At 37.3% G+C, this 22,974-nt stretch overlaps 1 pseudogene; it reads left to right on the plus strand.

The window, feature by feature from the left end:
- Positions 1-11,333, plus strand: part of LOC149152312 (DEAD-box ATP-dependent RNA helicase 53-like) — a 55,501-nt pseudogene extending 44,168 nt beyond the window's left edge.
- The last annotated feature ends 11,641 nt before the right edge of the window (positions 11,334-22,974 follow it).

Here is a 22,974-nt window from a genome sequence, read left to right on the forward strand (position 1 = left end):
AAATTTATTTGAGTTTTCCTCCATATAATCATGTATTTGTGAATGCAATTGTATGGTCAATGTATTTTTGATTCTGCATTGTTTATGATATTATAGATCAAGATGCTTTGATAGTGTTTTGTTGCTTTTCATCTACAGGTATTCTATAAAGCAGGACAAGTAGGAGGGGAGTGGAAAGCTCTATCAAGGGAGAGAGGAAACAAGCAAAGGGCCAAGCGGAAGATTCAGTTTGGTACTCTTTGATTCTCTCTTATCTATCATACATAAAGGAAATCACAATTTTCTTTGATTGTTTGTTTCTAAGATAGCTACCCATCTTAGTGGGACTAGCAGATCGAAAAGACACTAGTTTTCCCGAAAACATGAGGTTTTAAGGATGGATTAAAAGCGAACATGGAAGGTTCAAAGGATGGTTTAAAAGAAAACATGGAAGTTTTGAAAGAAAGTTTGATAAAGTTTCTACAAGAAATGCTTCCTAATGGAGAAAAGATATTAGATGAAACTCACGATGAGAAAAAAAGAATTGTTAATTATGATTTCATAGACTCTAACATTGGATTGAAGACCCACCATATTGCAAATATTGATATGAGGAATTTCGATGAAAAGGATTTGGTAACATGGACGGTATAGATGGAGCAATATTTTGATCTCCATAATGTGCAACACACACAAAGTGTACGCATTTTAACTTTATATTTAGAACCCAATCAGTTTGTATGGTATCGATGACTTTATTCTCATAAACCACTTGTCACTTGGTCACATAGGAAATGATAGCACATTATGAGGATACAAAGAGCAACACCTTCTTTAGCCAATTGATAAATCTAAAAAAAAAAGGTTCAATGGTGGAGCACATTGATGACTTCCAAAAATTGAATAAATTATATTCCAGAGGAACATAACATTGATGTCTTCATAGGTAATTTAAAGGATAACATACAACATGAGGTTTTCCTTTGGGAACCTGATTCATTGGACAAGGCATTCAGGGTGGCAAGAAAAGTTGAAAGAAAAATTATGGCAACAAGGAAGTCTACTAATCACAACTACAAAGATGGAAGTGTTGTTTCTTCTAGTCTTCCACAACATACAAGGTTGACACCTGTTGACAGTGTTGGACCCACCAACATGTCAAGGGGACATCCCCAGTAAGAAGTCCTAATCAGACCTTAAACTGTTTGGTGTAGGAGTCCCAGCAGTGGGTCGTAAGATAATGCCTTGACTGCAATGTTGCACAGAGGCAAGTAGGATATCTTTGTCAGTAGCAAGGGTGTGACTACTAAAATGAGTCAAGGAAGGTGAATGAAAGGTTCTGACACATAGGAGGTGAGATGAGTGCACCCCTTGGAAACTGGTAGTAGTACTCAGTTGAGAAGGGAACACATGAGAGATGATGCATCATAGGCTGGAAATTAGATCAGTCGACAATCCAAAGTGATGGTTAAACCAACAACACATCTGCAACAAGATTCATATAATCACATACAAAGTAGTTCATACACAACTAAGTAAGTTAAACAACATATATTGCTAAGAAACTGGAGCAGTCCAACTACAATAACAATATATGCATGAAAATGTGTTGGCTCTTCATATGCATGAAAATGTGCTGGCTCTTATTATATGAAGAAGTGTAAGTCCCAATCATACCATAAATCCATGTATACCTACTAGCCCCAACATTGGAATGCTACGGCCACATCCGCCTGCTCCTCCGAAGAGATGAACTAGCTCTGTGCAATGGAGAAGCCAAGGCGTGTTACAATAATGTCCAAGCTTTCTCCAAGATAGTCTTATCATAAGCTTGGCTGACCAAAAGCCTATACAATGAGTTATGAGGGACTATTTATAGAAAAGGGTGGGGTGACCCTTGACATTCCCCTTTGTGGAAGTTCATCTACCCTCATGACTCTTCATCTACTCTATGACTCTTACATTCGACTGTTGACACTTGACTTACACTTGACATGATGTTACATTACAATGCACATGTACTCATGTGAGACAAAATGGCTTGAGAAAGCCATGCAAGACATCACTAACACATTGTCTGTTGTGGTGAGACCAACTCTTTAGCATACTTGTGATGGTGAAGGTGGTGAGCTGATGCCAAAATTGGTCATCCATGATGGTGTGCATTCACCTCATGGTTACATCTTGTTGAAGCGAACTCTTGCCTCCATTGCAATTGGTGCATTGGTTCGACTCCTTCATCCAACTCGTCAGTTAACGTGCACATGGTCTTCTTGGTTGTGGCTGAGCCGACAACACACTAATACATAGTGTCCATGCTGATCTTCAACTGTGTGTTGGTAGTCATGTGCATCAACTTGTTGAAGTACATGTTCAGCTCCAGTTGGAATTGCTTCTTGTCTTCACCTTGGTGAGTGTTTTGAATGGGTTGGATTGCATGCCTACGCACAATGACATGCATGTTGCTGAACATCTTGCATGCAATTAATAACATTGCTCACCATGTCTGCTCTGTGTCAGCTACTAGGATGGATCTTTAACTTGTACTGGTGTAGTTTCATCTGTGAGTGCATGTTGCGCCTACTGTTGTTCCTATTTCTGTTGCAACTCATTCGTATGTCTATGTAGCTTCATGTTCTTCCTTGAGTTGCTGCTTCAACACATTGTTGGCCAGATAAATCGATCTTGCAGACAAGACCGATCTCCCTAGTATCAAAAGATAGTCTAGCAACAAACAGACAAACAAACCTATCTTTCTCTAGACATATGCGATTTATAAGTAAATACTAAAAAGGTGTTAAGATCCTACCTTAGATCCAATGCTTGTTCATAGTAGTCATCCTCCAATCATTCGAAAGAGTTATCTTTGAAGACCTGAAATCACAAACAAGCAAACATTAAATAGCACCTGCATAGAAAATATTATAAATCATGCCTATTATGGTGATCAAGGAATCCATAAAATAAACAATGAATTAACAACTTATTTAGAAAAACAAATATATTTGTATTAACTTTGAATAGTAGAACTTTACAACCTTTTCAGCCTTGATGTTGAATAAGTTCTTCCTGGGGTCCGAAACAGGAATTTCCTTTACTTTGACGAGTCTTGCACTCTTCCAAATGAGATACATAGAGGTATGTAATCTCTCCTCATAAAAACTCAACTAAAGAAGACTAAGTTTTAACCAGTTAACCAGCTCAATGCTTCTTTTTATAATGCAGAGGATGAGGTTACAACTCCACCTATGAAGGGATAGAATCCTCCTTCAAAGGAATAAGATCCTCACATCAAGGGGTTAGCTCCTTAAGGTATGGGTTACATGAACCTTAAAAGAGCGAACTTGCCACCTCGAGATTCCTTTCAGAAGCTTCTAGAAATAACTGAAAGTGAGTTTTTTCAGAGTATACTTGCACCTTTTTAACTTTTACAAGGGTCCACACCTTTAACACAGAGACAGTGTAGTCAGGTGCGCCAGAGACATGACCATTAGGTGCGGGACCACAAGTAAGACAAAGAGAAAGTGCAGAACCAGAGTTTTAAAAACTTTTGAGAGCTTTTCTCTTATTTTCAAGACTTGATATGAGGAACTGATGTTTTAGACTTGCAGAGGAGGAAAGTATGAGTGGTAATGAACTCACACAGATAGCAGAATGTCAAGGTGACAATTTTTAGTGCAACAGATTGCCACCTAAAGTGAGAAGTCTGTAATAGATGAAGATAGAGTCTGTTATGTATGAAGAGTGAAGTACTTTATCATTTCAAGGATCATCTTGTGGACACCCCAATCAGAACCTATAAAAACATTCAATGCATATATATATATATATATATATATATATATATATATATATATGTATGTAGACATATCATTACTGAGGTAGGCATTCCCAGATCGAAACTAACTAGAAAAATGACTAAACTGTTCTGATACAGGAATGATTTTGTAATACATCAAGAGTATAGACATGTGTAGACATAGTATGGACACAACCAACTATTTATGAATAGTCCACTGTATAATGAATAACAAAATTCCTCGCAGCCTGGATGGTAGAAGCTAGAACCAGGGTCTTGATTTCTCTTCCCGAACTAGTATGATTCTATCCATGTGAATGAATGTATCGAAGTCGAACATGGTAGAAACCACTTGATTACCAGTCAATGATATGGACTGTTAACAAGTGTGAGAGAAACCACCAGTAATATCAATGGCTCTCAAAGTACTCAGTACAATCGATGAAATGTGAATAAATGAGCTGAATTCGAACATGTCATAGAATCATTCAATCAAAGGTCAATGATGCAACCTATCGTTGAAGGTGAGAAACCTGCCATTAGGGCATGCAAATTTCAAGGTATTGACGATTTCTAGATCAAATTCCTAGATAATGAGCTGAAGTCAATAGAAAGTGATCCGTCGTAGGCAAGCCCACAACATGAAATCATAGATCAAGTTTTGAAGAAATATATTGGCAAGCACTGATTCAGGGATGGTCAAAATGGATGACAGATATATCACAGATGAATGGTTTGTTTAAACTATTCTCTTGAACACATAACGACACTGCAAATGGTTTGGTGACAATTGACCCAAAGCTAATACCCAGAAACTGGCTGAAGACTTTCAATGTAGTTTGATTAAGTATTAGGCAAAGGATTTTCCCAACCTAGTTGAACAAAAAGTGTCATGTTCAAGAGTGGTTAACGGCTTTTTAAAAAACAAAGTGTAACAAATAGGTTCATTTTTCTCTCTTTTCCCCCACCATTTCTGGCAAGTACCTATTTATTTTTGAAAAGCTTGAGGAGGATAACATTTTCTTGTTTATAAGCTCATCCTTCAGATGAGTCCAACTTAGTTTAAAATTCAAACCCTAAGTAGGAGTGGTTCATTCCTGTTTAAAATTGAATAGGTCCTTTACTGTTCAATTTTAACGAGTCCAACATAGGAAAAACTCAGTGTTTTTCAATTTTAGGGAGTCAGAAGAAAAACTTAAGAAAACTACATGGGGGTACTTTTTCATAAATTTAGTCCCTCGAGCCCAAAAAAGGATAAAATAATGCGGGAGAGAACTCAATTGACCGTAATTAGTCAATGTATACCTTTTCGTAAGTAGTCCATTTCAGTCCGTAAAAGGGGTAAACTTATACTGAAGGGACGATTATTCATTTATTTTAACGAGTTTGAACAATCAAGTGCTCGGAAATCTTTTCAATTTTCGAGAGTCTGAAAAGGGCTTAAAGAGGACTCCAATTCTTCGCTTTTTCGTAAATTTTTGAAAGAGTTTGAAAAAGTGATAAAGGTATGCTCTTTGTTGAAAAATGATCAATTTTCCCGAAAAATCCAATATTCTGCACAAAAACTCGAAACATTACACATAACTGTTTAAGATAAATAAAAATGTTTTTTTTTTTTTTTAGTTTACCTTTTTAAAGTGAAAAATAAATAAATTAAAAATTCATTTATTTGAAAAAACTTATAAAAAGGGCTTTTCTAACTTCATTTTTACCATTTGAGTTCAAAGTGAAAAGTGAGAGATTTTGGGTAAAAAAGTTCCTGTGAAGATTCTGGAAAATCTGTTCATCGGAATCGAAAACCATCAGCTCCAGGTAATCCACATCCTCCTTAACTTGCATTTCATCCGTTTACATTTTGTTTTTAGGCTTTAAATTTGATTTTTAAAGGAAAAATAGGTTTAAAAAATTGTTCGCGGGGCTCTGCAGTTGCAACATGCAGGTTTTGAGGACCCTGACTTTTTTCTATAAGGAAAAAAGTCATGGGTCTGCACCTATTACTCACAACTTGTGCGGACCTACACATTGTTTGTAAGCAGTGGGTGCAGACCTTGCACAATGAATTTTAAAACTTAAATTTCTCCATTTTTGCCCAAATTTTTTCAAATAAGCTTGTTCTGATATGTATTTTTATGCATTGTAGGACATTCAAAATGCTTATTTGGCGAGAACGTGAGCATGAAGATGTAGATTTTGATGCAATAAGTCATATGCCCACATTGCAGGCATTGAGAGCATGTAGACTGTATAAGTTTTGGGCCATACAGGGCATGAGGGCCCAAGTAGACCTTTGGGCATGGCTGGTAGACAGATGGAGCACACAGGACCAATGTTTTGTGATTGGTGGCCACCGGCTCAAAATCGAGCTGGAGGACATATACTTTTTGACTGGTTTGTCCAAGAGGGGCGAATAATTATCTCTTTTCAGGACTAGGCCAGATGGCTAGTCTGTCGCTAGTCTCCTATTGGAGTTTTGCGATGATCAAGCAGACCCCAAGGAGAAACGGATTGATATTAAAACTATCATCCATCCTGAGCTTAAATTTATTGCATTCACTATTACCAGACTATCCGGGAGTGCAGAATTGCATGTGGCTACTAGATCCTAGATGCAGATGGCTATAGACTGTTTTCGAGGCACAATATACAACTAGTGCAAGGCTGTGTTGGCAAATGTGAAAGGCCAACTAGCCAGAGCAAAGAATGGAAAGCTGAACAACTTTGGATATGGATTTATCATAGTCACCTTTGCTCTAGAGAGGATCCCCATGTTAGCCCCGCAACATATTCCTGTTGATGTTGGTCTTCCTCGAGAGCCTAGAATGGTTTGTTGGGTTGCTTTGATGGCCCGTCACGCTGAGGGCATAGAGGTTGTTCAATTTCTGCCTACATATTTTCGTTGGTTGAACACCCAAATTTTTGTGATTCATGACTTTCCATATGCCAAGATGGATTACCATGGCGATTGAGACATGATTATTCCACCAGGAGAGCAATGGGATGATTCAGGTAAAAACCATTTTCAACACTTTCTAAGTTTTAATTCCGTTTTTTTTTTTAAATCGTCCAAAACTGACAATAAAAAGTTTAAATGCAGATGTGGGTCCATGACGACCAGATGCTCTCCAGCCTTACGAGAGGAGACACCCAGCTGCAGCAGCACCAGCCCCACAGGGCCAATTAGCAGAGATCATGTTTGACTTGGAGCATCATCTAGAGTGCTTGACACTAGATATTCTAGAGACTGATATAGATGATATTCCACTTAGGTTACAGAGATATGTGATTGGGGTCCTAGAACCTTTTAGCAGGTTGCTATGTAGGGTGTCCCGAGCAGTAGTTTCTTATCGTGATCATCACCAGGGATAGGATGATCGATTTTGTAGACTCACGACATTTTTGTCTTTTTGTATTATCATTTTTACCGATCATAAGGTGTTTTTCAACCTATGATTGAAGACGATGCATATTTTGAAAGACAGTCCTATGCTATGATATATCATTATTACCAGCTATCTCGTGTAACATGTTATCGAATGCTATTAAATTTACTGTTTTTATTATTGCAAATGTCTATTTATCATACTAGAGACGAACTCTCAAAAATAACCTTAATAACACTGGATTTCTAATGGCATAAACCCTGTTAAGCTGTAATACAAAGAGTTCAAAATCCAACCTAACAATCAAACTCTGAATCCCAAATGAGATGGATTCAGATAATAACTCAATCACTGCACTATACTCTACAATGTTATTCGTTTTTTTACCGAGGCTTACCCCATGCATAGACACTAACTCATCAGAGGGTGAATAGATAACCCAAGCTATGGAAGAAATGTTCCATGTACTACGATAAGCACTATTAGCAAAACCAATGTATGTTTGAAGAGACATCGACATCTGCAATATCAAGAGTAAAATCAAGATAAGCAAGAACAGTGATAAGAGCACTCTCTAAACTAGGCACACTTTTCTAATCTAAAACACACCAGCTATAAAGAAACTAATCTAACAAAAAATATCCACACAGAATTTAAGCATAATATCTCTTCAAATAAAGTCCATTTCTGGGTTTATCCAAAGAGAAACTGTCAAAATCTATCAATTCATAAGCCCCTTTTGTTAGCTTTCACTTAACAATGTAAGGACCATGCCACATAGGTACAAATTTTCCAGCCCCTAGCTTATCGTTCGCTTGATCATATACTAAAACTAGGTCTCCTTCTAAAAAATTATAAGGTGTAACACTTTTGTCGTACTGAGCTTTCATTCATTTCGCATTAGTCTTGTTTGCTATCGTAGTAGTGCATCGATTCTCATCTAGCTGAGCTACGTACAAAAAACATTTCTCTTCTTCAGAAGTAGCTGGGAGTAATTCTATGGCTAATTCTAATGATGGAATTTCGCATTCAATAGGTAACACTACTTCCAAACCGTAGACCAGTTGAAAAGGAGTGAAACCAGTCGATGTTTTCACTGAGGTCCGATATGCCCAAAGTGTTGGAAATAGCATGGTATGCACAATTTGACTTATAAATATCAAGGATTCGTTTGATCATAGTGACTAAAACTTTATTGATAGCTTCAACTAGACCATTAGCCTATGGGTAATATGGAGTAGAACTATCATGGCACAGACCAAGTTGATCTGTTAGTTCAGTCATCATGATATTTCGAAAGTGACTTCCATGATCAGTAATAATAGCTTGAGGAACACCGAATCTAGCAATTATATGATTGAATACGAAAGTTGTAGCGGTCTTTCCGTCTACTGAAAATGTAGGCACTTCCTCGGCCCACTTTTTAAAATAATCTACCACTAGGATAATATACGTATGCCCCCCGGCCGGGTGAGGGTCACATGTAATAACGTCAATACCCCACTTTGTGAAAGGACCAACAACAATTATACGGTGAAGAGGAGCAAGTGGAGTACGCATTTTATGATTAAAGATTTGACAATTGTGGTATTTCCGGATTGCATAGATACAATCTTTGAATAAGGACGGCCATAAATAACCAACGCGTAATATCCTTTGAGCTGTGGCATCCCTAGACATATGACCGCCACATGCTCCAGAATGACAGTCATTCAGAACCTTTTCAACTTCTTCATGAGTTAGAAAATGTCAGAAAATAGAATCCGCTCCACAATGATAAAGTGTATCACCAATAATATTGTATTGTTGGGATTGGAAACGTATTTTTTGTCGCTGAGATTGTGAGATTTCAAGCCGAAAAGATTGGGTTTGGAGATAAATAATAATATCTCCATACCAAGGATCAAGAGTACTGATAAGAAACAAGGATTCATCTGCAATGGGCTGCTTTTCCATAGTTTCAGTATCAGTACACGGGAAATCACAAATCAGTTCGGCAAAAACCAAAGATTTCTTTGCCTTGGATCTTTCAAATTCCAAGTCAAATTCCTGCAGGATAACTATCCATTTGGAATACTTGCCCCCTAGCAATTGTTTAGTCAAGATATACATCATAGGGTTACAGTGAGAAATTATCGTAGTTTTACATAATAAGATGTAGTGACGAAATATTTAGACAACTTGGACAGCTATCAAGGCCAGTTTCTCCACATGCGAATATTTAAGCTCAGTCGGATGAAAATTTCAACTAAGATAGTAAATCACATGTTCATTGTTGAATTCATCTTCCTGAACTAAAACCATGCCAATGGTGGAATGAGAAGGGGCAAGATACAAAAAGTAATCCTGGTTGTAATTGGGAGGATGCAGTAACGACGGATGGGTTAACACGTGTTTAAGTGCATCAAAAGATTGATCAATGATCTCATCCCAAAAGAATGGAGTATTCTATTTTAACAACCTGGTAAAACCTTTCATTATCTTAGCATAGATAGGAATGAAATGACGTAAAAAGTTTGCTTTCCCTTGCAAACTTTGGAGTTGGCGAAGAGTCGAAGGAGGAGGTAGATTGACGATGGATTCAACCTTTGAGGGGTCAACACGAATACCAGGCTTTGAAACAACAAATCCCAGTAAGCAACCCATTTCTACACAGAATGCACATTTGTGTGTATTTAGCTAAATTCAATAATGCCTACATCTCATAAAGATAGCTCGTAAATGAGTGAGATGATCAGCTCTACGCAATGAATGGGTGGGTAAATCATTGAGATAAGGCTACACAATGTGCTTAATGTGATGAAATGTGTAAGACATAGCCCTTTGAAAAGTTGCGCCAACGTTCTTCAATCCAAAGGGTAATTTGCAATAAGCAAATGTCCCCCATGGACAAATGAAAGTTGTTTTAGGTTGATCAGAAGGGGGTATGTTGATTTGATTATAACCAGAGAAACCATCCATAAAGGATAAAATTTCACTTCCAGCGCAATCATCAATAATTTGATCGATATAGGGGGTTGGATAATTGTCTTTAGGACAAGCTCGATTAATATCCCTATAGTCGATACATACTCTTATTGTTTGTTGGACATCTAATCCTCAATGGGTTAGTGTGGAAGTTGAATAGACAAAAGGAGTCCAAGAGTCCTTGGGATGCGGAACCCAACGGTCACAATATATACTATAAATGTATATTAGTTGTTAATAAAAATGCACTCTCATGTTTTATCCTTTAAAATTCTTTGTTGCCCATGTGTGTTTAACATGTTATCAGAGTAGGCGTATTCCTGCCCTGCATAATTAATTTGAGCCATTTGTTTTATGGCCTTTCTATGAAGGTTATTTCTGCCATGAATTTCATGAACATTTTCTCACTTTTTGGGCATTCTCTGCAATTGTCAGCACTCTTTCTTTCCAACATCCACTGTACATCTAACCATTTCATTAATTATAATCTCTGTTTACTACGCAGTCTCTCCACTACCTCTCTACGTGTCTTCTGTGCATAATCATCATGGTACACTGCCTCTCTACGTGCCTACTGTGCAGTCTATCCACTGTTTTCTTGTTGCCTAAATTTAGAAACCATTACTGCGCTGCGGGATGGTTGGCTGCATGGTTTTCAACTGTTGATCTTGATCGCTTGTCTTCCTCACCTGGACAACAAACTCAAATGCTCTCCTGCCCCATTGAAGCCATTTCATAATCCATTCATAATCCTATCTGCGTGAAGCCATCTCTTTTGAAACCAGAACTATCGCAGCATATATTTGATTGAATGCTGCCCCAATCCACCGAACAGTCTCTTGTTGCATAGCCCTAATAGCCATCTGCGTGATAGTTCGTTCCTGCATGGAAGGGCACCAGTCCTGCATACAAATTGAAGTCGGACCACATCCAACAACAATTTACACACCGTTGCTGCGAATTAGTTTCTCTACCATTACAGAAAGACATGCGAACATGTATCATTAACCTCTCTGCATGGTTTTCTCTGTGACAGACATGGAGACCAGATAGAGAAAGCACTCGAGATCGATTCCCATGGTGGAGATGAAGAATGGCAGATAAATTTCAATTCGGGCGTTAGGAGATCTTGCATCTTGAACGTTTCTCCGGTTATTGAATTGGCATATCCGTTGAGGAAATTAGTGTTGCGTGAAGGACCACTATAAGCTCGGTGTTGGAAGGTTGTTGGTATCACGCTGTGGGAACACTATTGGTATATATCTCTACTGTTTTGGCATTGACTAAACTCCTATGCATTGAAATTGTGATGGTTAAAGTTGCAAAATAACCATTTGCCAAAGACCGTAGAGCCATTCCATGAGCTGAGCATGGGTTTCCCCATTAGGTTCAGGATATGGTCGGTGACAAGTACAGTACAAGCCCTTGTAGTTCTGACTGTAAGAATTGTTATGATTTTCAGAATCTTTGTCTGGAATAAGCTTATAGGAGATACTGTCAAACCTTGAATTCCCACAGTCACATCTAAATCACCTTCTCATCCACAAATCTACCACTTCATGGCCTTCATGACAAGTTAAAGAGTAGGCTATACATACACCAGCATTGCCTGGGGGCACGCATGTCAGGGATGAGAAAACAGCCTGTCTGTTCATATACCCCTTTGGATACGTGCATTCTTTCCCCAAATCGGCTTCCAATTCTTGGGCGTCCACGCTCTCTATGTACTCGTCAATGGCGAGTGCGGTCTCATTTTCATTCTCAAATATATCACCCATTTTGTTGAATAATATAGAATCCTACCAACTTCATGGTGACTCTCCAATCAAACGAAATTGGATCTCTGCAAAAGTGCTTCTGCTATGTGGGTCGATTTCTCTTCTCGCAGTAATTCGCTTAAACACTTGGAGCATGTAGCGAACGCTTTAAACAAAGTTGGCAATCAAAGCAACTTCGAGAACTTTCCTATTCCATTGAGAAGTTTACTGACTAGTGAAGCAGGGAAGGATTTTATAATGGAAGAGTTCTAGTCCATATTCATCCTTGCATTTTGACAGAGATATATTAGTTTGTGTTCTCTGTACATTGAATCTGACTTGTGGCAAAAAAAAAGTTCCTATGAAGAGAATATATGCTTCCTGTATGTTGTATTATATGATTGGATAGCGTGAATGTACAGTAGTTCATGTGCTATTTATATGGTTCATGTGTCCCCACTCTTTACATGTTCATTGAAGGTGCTCTTAACATATAGCGTTGGAGGCTATACGTTGAAATCATGTCTTTTGGATTGGTATAGTATTGTTCTTGAATTGTGTTGATGGTTGAGTGCTACGTTGAGCCTTTGAAGCCGATGTTGGTTATACATGCACCTTGGAATGATGGGTCTCTAATGTTTAAAATGTTTATGAAGATATATTAGAATTTTGTTGCAAGCATTGTGATTATTTAGGGTACATTTTCACCTAAACTCATACTAAAACAAGCTTCTAGTGGTGCATTTCTAAGTGTTGAGAAAAATGGCTACAATTACTAAACTATTAGAGTTCATGAAAACTCTTATACAATCTACTATTGATGAAACATTCCAAATCAGCAAAGGGTCTCTCTCAGAAATTCAGACATGTCTAAAATATGCACAAGAACAGATTGAATTTTTGCAGCTTTAATCTCAACTACAACAGGAAGAATTATGCGAGTGGAGTCATCATTATGAACCTGTTTCTGTTCAGAAGATTGAAATAAACTCCCATAAACAGCAAGACAATAATGTTGCAAATTCAGATTCAATGCCTAATACAACAACAGATTTGCATGCAAAAGCAGAAATTTAGTCTGCACTTCCCAAGCCCATCATCAGACCTTGGGAACAACTTATCCACAACAAGCATAGAACTGGTCTTGGATATGACAAGGACTTGTCCTTCCATATTCCAGACTACTCAAATCCCTTTTAGTTTCAAAGTGTTGGATTCATTCATGACAATTCAACTTCTCCTCATGACAACTCACATCTAGCTTTTCTAGATTCTGCCCCTCTTCCATAACAACAACAACAACAGACTATGAAATGCCAATATTGTGACCGAGTTGGCCATTTGAAATATCATTGTTTTGATCTTCATCCATGTAAGCATTGTCATAAAACCACCCATTCTTCACATAGATGCTTCAGAAACAAGCCTCCTGCAAGAACAAAGATTCATCTTGGATGGATCGATTCTTGGCAATGGGAATCAACATCCAAGAATATATTCCAATCACATGTCAGAACTTGTTCTAGAGTATTGAACATTCTTGCAGTTGAGTTTTCTCCATCATCTCACCTTGTATCTGACAGGGGGGGAAATGATGGTCATCTAAAAGCTTCAAAGTCACATCAAGCGATCATGAGCCACAACCTGCCATACCAGATTCAGAGTTGTAGCCAGAAACAAAGATGCCCCTGAGCATTCCTTCAATTGGTAATTTGGGACACTTCCTCTAGTAGAAGACTTCAGCTTCTTTCCAGCTTCGGAAGAATTCCAGGAACAAAATTGAGAACACTTCCTATAGAAAAAGACTCCAACTTCTTACCAGTTTTGGAAGAGTTCCAGGAATTGCATTAAGCATTCTAGAGTTGTTGGTCATCCCTAAACCATCACAGGTTGAGACTTCCCTTTTCAGGTTGAATTTCTCCCTTTTATGCAGGGTGAGACCTCCCTTTCATGGTTGAAGGTTTCCCTCTTCAAAATAATAGGAGCACTTCCTCTAGCAGAAGACTTCAGCTTCTTGCTAGTTTTAGAAGAGTTCCAAGAACTGCACTAAGTGTTCCAGTGTTGGTGGTCATCCTTAGACCACCTCCCTTTATACCAAAATTTCAGAGAGCACATTCAGCCTAGTGCTGCCATGCATTTTTTGCACATTTTGTATTACAACTCTTCTTGGACTCATACATAACCCTTCAGATTAGGGGGGGGAATGTTGGACACCTAATCCTCAATGGGTTAGTGTGGAAGCTGAATAGACAAAAGGAGTCCAAGAGACCTTGGGATGTGGAACCCAACGGTCACAATATGTACTATAAATGTATATTAGTTGTCAATAAAAATGCACCCTCATGTTTTATCCTTCAAACTCCTTTGTTGCCCATGCGTGTTTAACATCGTTCATTTTTTTTGTTGACAGGAACAATATTTGATACCCAATCGGTTAAAGGAATTGGATAAATGAAACCTGTGCGAAGTAATTTCTCAACTTCAGTTTTGATAGCAATGACTTTTCTCAAAGGTATCTGACGTAAGAGTTGCTGGATAGGTTTAGCATCCAGGTAAGTTTTAATTTCATGGACAGCAATTGATGGATCGATTCCTGGCATTTCTTCATATGACCAGGCAAACACGTCACAAAATTCTTGAAATAGGGCTTTATAAGTTTGGATTTCATCTTCCATACAGGAAGCACCTATATGAATGTTTTCAATAATTCATGGCTTAACTGAAATGTCAATAGGAACCATTCGAGAGATATTTTCCAAATTTAACTCAAAATCAGAATGTTGCAATGGATTCTGTTGTTCTCTGACATAGTCAGTAGTAAAAATAGAAGAAAAATCATTTTCAAAATGATCAAGCTCAGGTAAAAACGAAGATCGGTGATGAAGATCTTTCCATGGTAAATTATCAACAGACAAAAGTTCACGAATCTGCTCATCAATATGAACAGGATCATAAAGTGTTGTTGTAGCTAAGGTTGATATCAAAAACAGGCCATTCGGTGAACAATATTACAATGGTATCCTGTGAATAGGCATCTATTATGTGGCATCCTTGTTCTTGGTGGGAATTTTATAGCAAGAGGAGGTTGGAATCAAGTTTATATAGAATTTCTTCCCGAAAGATAATCAGTGGGACTAAAAACCTTGAATTATTCAACCAAAACAGAGCAAGTGCTTGAGATTCTTATTCTATTGAAGCACACCCGCATCATTATATTAGCAATTATAGCACCCTATATTGTATGGTTGGGTCTTTCATTTTCTATTTTATGAAATTTGGTTATATCCTTATCTATGGACTACATATATTTTAGGAGGCAAGGTGAAGCAAGTCCTTCCTTGGAAAGTGCACATAAAAGTGGTTGTAGGAGTTGTTGAAGCATTAGATTGCTTCCATAATGGCTTTCCTCAACCTACCATTCATGAAGACATTAATTCTTGCAGTATATTTATTTTTGAAGAGTTTGAACCATAGTAACAAAACATTTCAACGAAATTAGTGCAAATTTTATAACAATTGCTAGAGTTTAGGCTGTAAAGATGGCTACCAACAACTTCATATATCACTTGCAGTAATGGTTTCAAAAGATTTTGTATATAAGAATCTTCCTAGTTTCGACCAACCATTTTCAGATGAAGGCTACCAATTTGTAACCATACTATTTACTAATTACGAGTGTAGTTGACAGGTTAAATAAAAAAGAAGTAAAGGGAGAATAGTATCTAAGATTGTGGCTATAATATCTTTGGGTCAAAATATGATTAATAAAATCTCCCTATGAAAAATTAGTATTGGAGAAGATGGATCATCTTGAAGAGACCTTGGAAAACACCTAGAAACTTCTTAACGAACTAGTGAGAATACGTGGACCTTTACACAAAAATACCTACTTAGACAAAAATAATGATCAAAGCAATAGACCTTTCTCGAAAAGAGTCTAAGTTATTTTGTAGCAGAAGCACCCATGGGAAGTGAATGAAGGACAATAAGAGGGGCTAAGCTTTTTGCACTTGGATTTGAATTGTAGCAAACAAAGTTAGCCATAGACCTTTGTAAGTTTGAGGAATTAGACACATCTTTGTCCCAGTTGGGGCAGATATAATGGAAGAAACTTAGTTGGGATCTCAAGTCATCCATGCTTGCATTAATACAACCCAAACTATGGGAGCATCCTTGTGAAGAGCTCAGGATCATAGTTTCCTCTTGTCTCAATCATGTCATAGCTTTAAAATCACCTCTGCCACCTTACAATAATGATATCATGGGGGAGATATTGTAGATGATAGTAGAATCCCTTCAAGGGTTGAACAACATCATGCTTCATGCTTTTCAGAAGCGACGCAGAATTTTAGAACTCATTACAGAGTTCAATTTTGGCACATTCATGCTAAATCTAGAATGTGAGGACTTAATCTTTCAAGTGTTCCAGAAATTATACACCAACATTACATTAGCTCATATGGAACGTGTCAAAACAAGTATGCAAAATATTATTTCATTGTTTTTAGAAGGAGATGTTGACATCTACAAGATACGAAGATCCAAATTGTTGATCATTTGGAGAAATGAACTAATTGTATCACCAGTTGCATGTGACTTAGTTGACACGTTGGTCATGTAAAACATAAATTTGCTCAGAAGAGTGTTGACTAGGAAGGAGCTGAAGAGGATTAAAGGAGGAAGCAAGAACAAAGAAAATAAACCTGCAGCAAGAATTAACTAAGAAGGAGAGTACTATTCTTTCTCTGCAAGGGATCTTGGGAACTTAACCATTCATGTCCAGGTGAAAGGAAGGATGCAACAAGGATAGAAAAAAAGAGATTCCTTTGGACCATGAGGATTCATCTAAAGGATCTAAGCAGTCAAGTACAGATGGTTACCAACAACACAATGTTATTCAAAGAAAATTGCAGGACAAGTCGATGATGATCAGTCAGCTTGACAAAATACATGAGAAAAGGAAGGAGGTGTTTCTTCCTAATGATGTGGTAGACTCTTGTAGAATTGGGTCCATCCATGAAGAGTATGAACAAGCAAGTATAAATAACAATCCATTGGTACATCCATGTTTGAAAACCAGAGAGGATGGACAACAAATTGTCCCCACATGTGGTGAAGGTCAGGAAGCAGACATTCAAGGAGACTTAAATGAGGAACCAGTAATGGTAAACCAACATGTTGAGCATGGTCATGAAGGGGAGCATGACAAACATAACATGAAATATGAACCATTCCCAAAGAGCTATTCAAAGGCTCAAGTTAAAGTGGTGGTTGTAGGGCATTAGGTGCAGACAGATACAAAGATATTCAATAGGGCACCAGAACCAACAATAGAGGAATTTCAAGGAAAGTTCACACATTTCAAGATAGATCTTATGATGTTAAAGTAGAGAGTCAGGAAGACTTGAGACATTATCTTACATGAGAACAAAAAAATTGAGGATATCATAGGGGTATGTGTTGAGTTAGCAACTAAATTGTCTACTGTAGAGGAACATCTCAAGTCCCTCACTAGGCATCAGGAGGGATATGGGAGTTCCAAAGTAGCCCTCTACAAGAGTACATAGATAAGTCTTGGCACACTGCCAACCCACATTTATACATTGGGGATAACCGAGAAAAGTTATACAAATGGAACATGTTGGATGATCGAGTAGAGCAACATGAGTTGAGCATTAGACAACATCAACATGGTAGACTTATTACATGTGTAGGAATTCTTGCATTATATCCTTCCCACGAGATGGATTGGCAAGAGATTATGAGTTGTAACTCTATTGCTGGGATAATATTAGGCAAATGAATATCGCAAATTGGACCCTTAAGCACGAGAAGTGATGTATGGATGAAATAATATCGTAACCAACAGGTCCCATGACTTAGGTGGCATTGGTATCCAGGTGAATATATCGAGGAATGATTGGCTGGAGGATTATTTGGGATCTAAGTATCGAAGGATCCATTCAGGATCATTTAGCATGGAGGCATGTAATAACACACTGTGTTGTATGGGATCTTGGCTTCAATGACCAGATGCTTTTAAAGTGGATAGCAATGGATTGCTTGAGGGAAAGAAATATTTGGGTGGGAGGATTTGCAATATTCCCTTTTTCTGGATATGGTCAAAATGGATAAAAGCTACCCATGGTGTTTACCGTGGATTTTCCCATGGTATTTTCCTTCATTTTTCGAGGGAAAATAATAAAATAAAGTTTCTAGAGAGTCCATCAAGCCTATAAAATGGGATAGGAACTGAGCATTGGGATCATTCATTCTTCTATCTTATTATACTTTGTTCATAACTTGGCATGGCCAGTTCTAGGTTGATCCCAGGATGAAAACCTTGCGGTGACATTTGTGTGGTAGATCTATTTAGGTTTCTCAAGTGGGCTTCAGTGACTTGTTTTTTTCTTGTGTTGAGAATCCATGCATGCCATCTATAGGGGTTCCAATATTATTATAGGGGCATGTGTTATTTTCTTCAGCTAATAATATCAATAAGGGGTTGCAATTCTAGATCTTATCCATGTTCTTGTTCTTGTTGAAGGTTTGCTTTAATTAGAACATTAAAGTGTGCTTGATTTGTTAAAAATTTTAATGTTTGGGATATTACATTATTATTATTACCAACACCACCAGAATCATCATTACTTTTAGCTACTACAGCACACCAACCTTGTTTCTCTTTGCTTTCATTTTTCTCGAATCGAGACTCCATCTACACAACAACACAAACGTATCCTTCTAGATTTTCGAGCATGTTATCACTTAGAGAAAACCTTGGCTGTGGGGGAAAAACTCTAAGGTAACTTCTAACCACTTTGAGACTAAAGTTGGCCCTTCAATCCAAAGGGAGGTCCCTACTCAAATTCAACTACCCTAGGTCACAATGGAAGCAGGCCTGTTAAATGCTCTATGGCTAGATTAATGTGGAAGTTGCTAAAATTGGTTGGAGTATGAGAAGAAACCATTGGGAAATGGAGTCAAATAATCCAAGTTAAGAATATTTGAAGCTTGGTTTGTAAGGATTTAACATTCCAAAGACATGTGTTTCAACAATATGCTAGAAATTAATCATCTATAGCATGAAAGGAAGAAGAGGAATACACTCAGAGCTTTAAAAATAACGCATCATAATGAGGAATTTTGTATTTAACTCATCAATTGAAAGGTGATTATACGAATATAAGATATAGATAACTGTGACATGAATTCTACATCTACTTACTGATTCATATGAGAAGCTTAAACAATCAATGAATAATAAAGAAAGAACATGGCACTAAGAATAGAACTGATCGGTTGTTCTTTCTAAAAATAGAAAAAATTAATTCTGGCGAATTCTTGAATAATAGGCTTCAAATATCCATTCCAAACTCTCAAATTGTGATATACATCAAAAATATGAAAGAGATTTTTGTTAATGGTTCCATTATCGAAACAAAAATTTTTTGGTTCTCAAAAATTCATCCCCAGTTCTTCAAGAATGGATTTTTAAAACAGTGACTAAAAGCAGAAAAAAACTAAAATGAAAAATCCTGAAAAATAGGCTTCAAAGCTCCCTTCGAATATCTCAAAGCATTATAATTGTGTAAAAAATGAAAGAGCTTTTTTTCAAATTAGTTTGTTACCAACAAAAACCTCTTTTTTTTTAAATTTAATTTCCAACTGTTCGGAATATGTGCCCAAAGTTACTGTCTTTTATAGGAACAAACAAAGTAAAACAAAGTTGTCACTGATAGACTAACTGTTAGCACTCACTTGATCAAGTGCTCACTCCTGCCCACGGGGCTTTGGATTGATGGTGAATGGGTGCACTGTTAAGGCACTCCTTGCGATAGGTCATTGGTTCAAATCTCCCTGTGGGTGCTTACCTACCAAAAAGAAAAAGTGCTCGCTCCTTCAACGACATGTGCTCCATCAACGCATTATTTTGGACATAAAACTAAATTTGAATTTTTCCTTCGGCATTGATATTATTGTTGTTAGAGTTTAACTAACCATTTTTACACATATGCACTACTACTCTAGTTGTCAGCGCATTTTTATTTTCAAAACTTACAATAACACTGATATTCTATTTTTTAGCACTTTAACATTTTTTTTTACAACTCGATGCTAACACTAAAACCATCAGTGCTTTTAAAATTATTTTTTACAAATCAATGCTTACATTAAAGTTGTCAACACTTTAAAACTAGTGACTAAAATTGTGATAACATAGCATATCATCTCTTAGTGCTTCCATACACACTGATGAAGATAGTACCTTGTCGGAACATCAGAGAAACCCCTAGCTTTGCGAGATTGTAATCCATTGTGCAATAAGTGAACAAACACACTCTTCCAACAAACCAATCCAAGTCATTATTGTAGATTCTCTCTGAATGTTATAGAGTTAATTTGTTTAACTGAGGTTACGGTAAACATGGTTTTGTATGGATAGAGTCACATTGTTGGACAAAAGTCAAGTTATGTGGCATGCTATGACAACATGTCATGAAACAAAATAAAAATAAAGGAATTAATAGTAAAAGTAGCTATTTCAGTAATATGAAGAAGATATTGATTGATAGCATTATGTTAACTTTAACGATAATATATGTCGAGCCATGGCATATTGATTACATTTTTCATCTTGAGAGCATCTTACGATAATATGTATTGCCAAAATATAGAGTGAATCATAATTACATATGGATTTGATATTGCCACTTGAGAGCATATTACACTAATATATGTCAGCAAAATATAAACTGAATCTTTTTTTTTAGATAAGGATTAACATAATATATCACATGAGGTTATGATGTGCTTATGCAATGTCGAAATAGAAATATCATGGATATGAGAGAGATATTCCAATATGATGACACAGAACATCATTTTTATACCAATTTATCGCCTTATATAAAGGGTCTCCTTGTCTTTATTCAACGACAAGTGTCCTCCTACCAAAGGGAAACAATGCTCATGCTATAAACAATATTCCTATTATGTATGATAACAATTAATACAGGATATCTCAACATCATGAAGACCCCATTGTGGGCACTATAATGTTCGAGAGTTTTATAATTTAATTGTCTGGGAATTGCGGAGTGCGGAATTGCATGTGCAAAGTGAAGAGGTGTTTCTTCCTCCACATACAACATTTTGTGAATGTGAAGTGATTAATATTAATTAACTTCTGATGTACTAAAATATACTCTATTCCTAAATTAATGTGTTGTTATGCAACCAACTCACAAATAGATAGATCAACGACTTAAAAATTATCCTCTTTGAGGGGGAATCCTCCTTTACATTACATAAATGAACAATTTTTGGATAATACAAATGATAAGTCCTCCTTTCTATATATAGGAGTCTAAGGGGTCACAATATAATCAGAGCCTTCATAAGGATAAGAGTGTAAGGGCACAACAATAACAATAGTGGGTTTATATGGGGAACAATAATAACAATATGGGGACTACATGGGCACAACAATATCAATAAGGGGGCTACACTGGTAGTATAGGGACAATAAGGGGTTACACTAGTAGTATAGGGACCTAAAGTTCCCCTCTCCTTCAAAAAAGTGTTGTCCTTAACGCTTGAGTAGTTCTCGATGCTTTTGTATAAAAGTCTCATTCTCCCATGTGGAATCTTCAATGGGTAAGTTCTTCCCCTTGATGAGATACTCTAAAATTGATCGATTTTGTAGATGTCGGGTTCTTGTTTTCGTGACTTCTTCAGGTCCCAATATGTTTTTTCTTTGCTTGTCAAGTTCTAGCAATATTGATTGAACTGGAAGCTTGTCACCTATAAGCTTATAAACATGGAAAATTAGTTGCACTCGGGAAGATGCAGGAAGCTCCAATTTGTATGCCATAATACTAATATTTTTCAACACCTTGTAAGGACCATAATACTTTGGTGATAATTTATCATCCTTCTTAATATAAGACAAGAAGCAAGTCCAACTGGAGTTGAACATGTACTTCGACAAGTTGATGTGCATGACCACCAGCACACACTTGAAGATCAACATGGACACTATGCATCAGTGTGTTGCCGATTCAGCCCCACCCAAGAAGACCATGTGCATGTTAATAGACGAGTTGGATGAAGGAGCCGAACAAATGCACTGGTTGCAACGGAGGCAAGAGTTCACTTCAGAAAGATGTTACCATGAGGTGCATGCACACCATCATGGATGAGCAATCTTGGCATCATCTCACCACCTTCACCATCACAATCATTCCAAAGAGTCAATCTCATCACAGCAGACCATGTGTCAGTGATGTCTTGCATGGCTTGCTAAAGCCATGTTGTCTCGCGTGAGTACACATGCATTGTAATGTAATGTCATGTCAGGTGTAAGTCAAGTGTCAATAGTTGGATGTAACAGTCATAGAGTAGATGAAGGGTCATGAGGGTAGATGAACTGTCACAAATGGGATTGTCAAGGGTCACCCAACCCTTTGCTATAAATAGTCCCTCATAACTCATTGTATAGGATTTTGGTTAGCCACGCTTCTGATAAGACTATCTTGGAGAAATCTTGGACATTATCGTAATGCACCTTAGCTTCTACACTGCACGGAGCTAGTTCATCTCTTTGGAGGAGTAGGTGGATGTGGCTGTCACGTTCCACTATTGGGGCTAACAAGTTTACATGGATGTATTGTATGATTGGGACTTAAGCTTCTTTATATAATAAGAGCTAACACATTTTCATGCATATTATGTTATTGTAGTTGGACTACTCTGATTGATTAGAAATATATGTTATTAACTTACGTAGGTGTGTATGAACTGATTCATATGCGATTATATGAATCCTATTGTAGATGTACTGTTGGTTTAACCATCACTTTGGATTGTCGATTGATCTACTTTCCAGCCTGTGATGCATCTTCGCTCGTGTGTTCCCTTCTCAGCTGAGTACTGCTACAGGTTTCCAAGGGGCGCAATCATCTCACCCCCTATGTGTCAGAACCTCTCATTCACCTTCCTTGACTCACTGCATGTATCAGCCCCAAAATAAACATGTAATTAATTATATTAATCAAGTAATTTATAATCAGTATGCAATTATCAACTA

Source organism: Pinus tabuliformis, chromosome 9 (assembly GCF_031772625.1).
Source record: "Pinus tabuliformis cultivar Carrire ecotype Pingquan chromosome 9, CPIR1, whole genome shotgun sequence".
Classification (NCBI taxonomy): Eukaryota; Viridiplantae; Streptophyta; class Pinopsida; order Pinales; family Pinaceae; genus Pinus; species Pinus tabuliformis.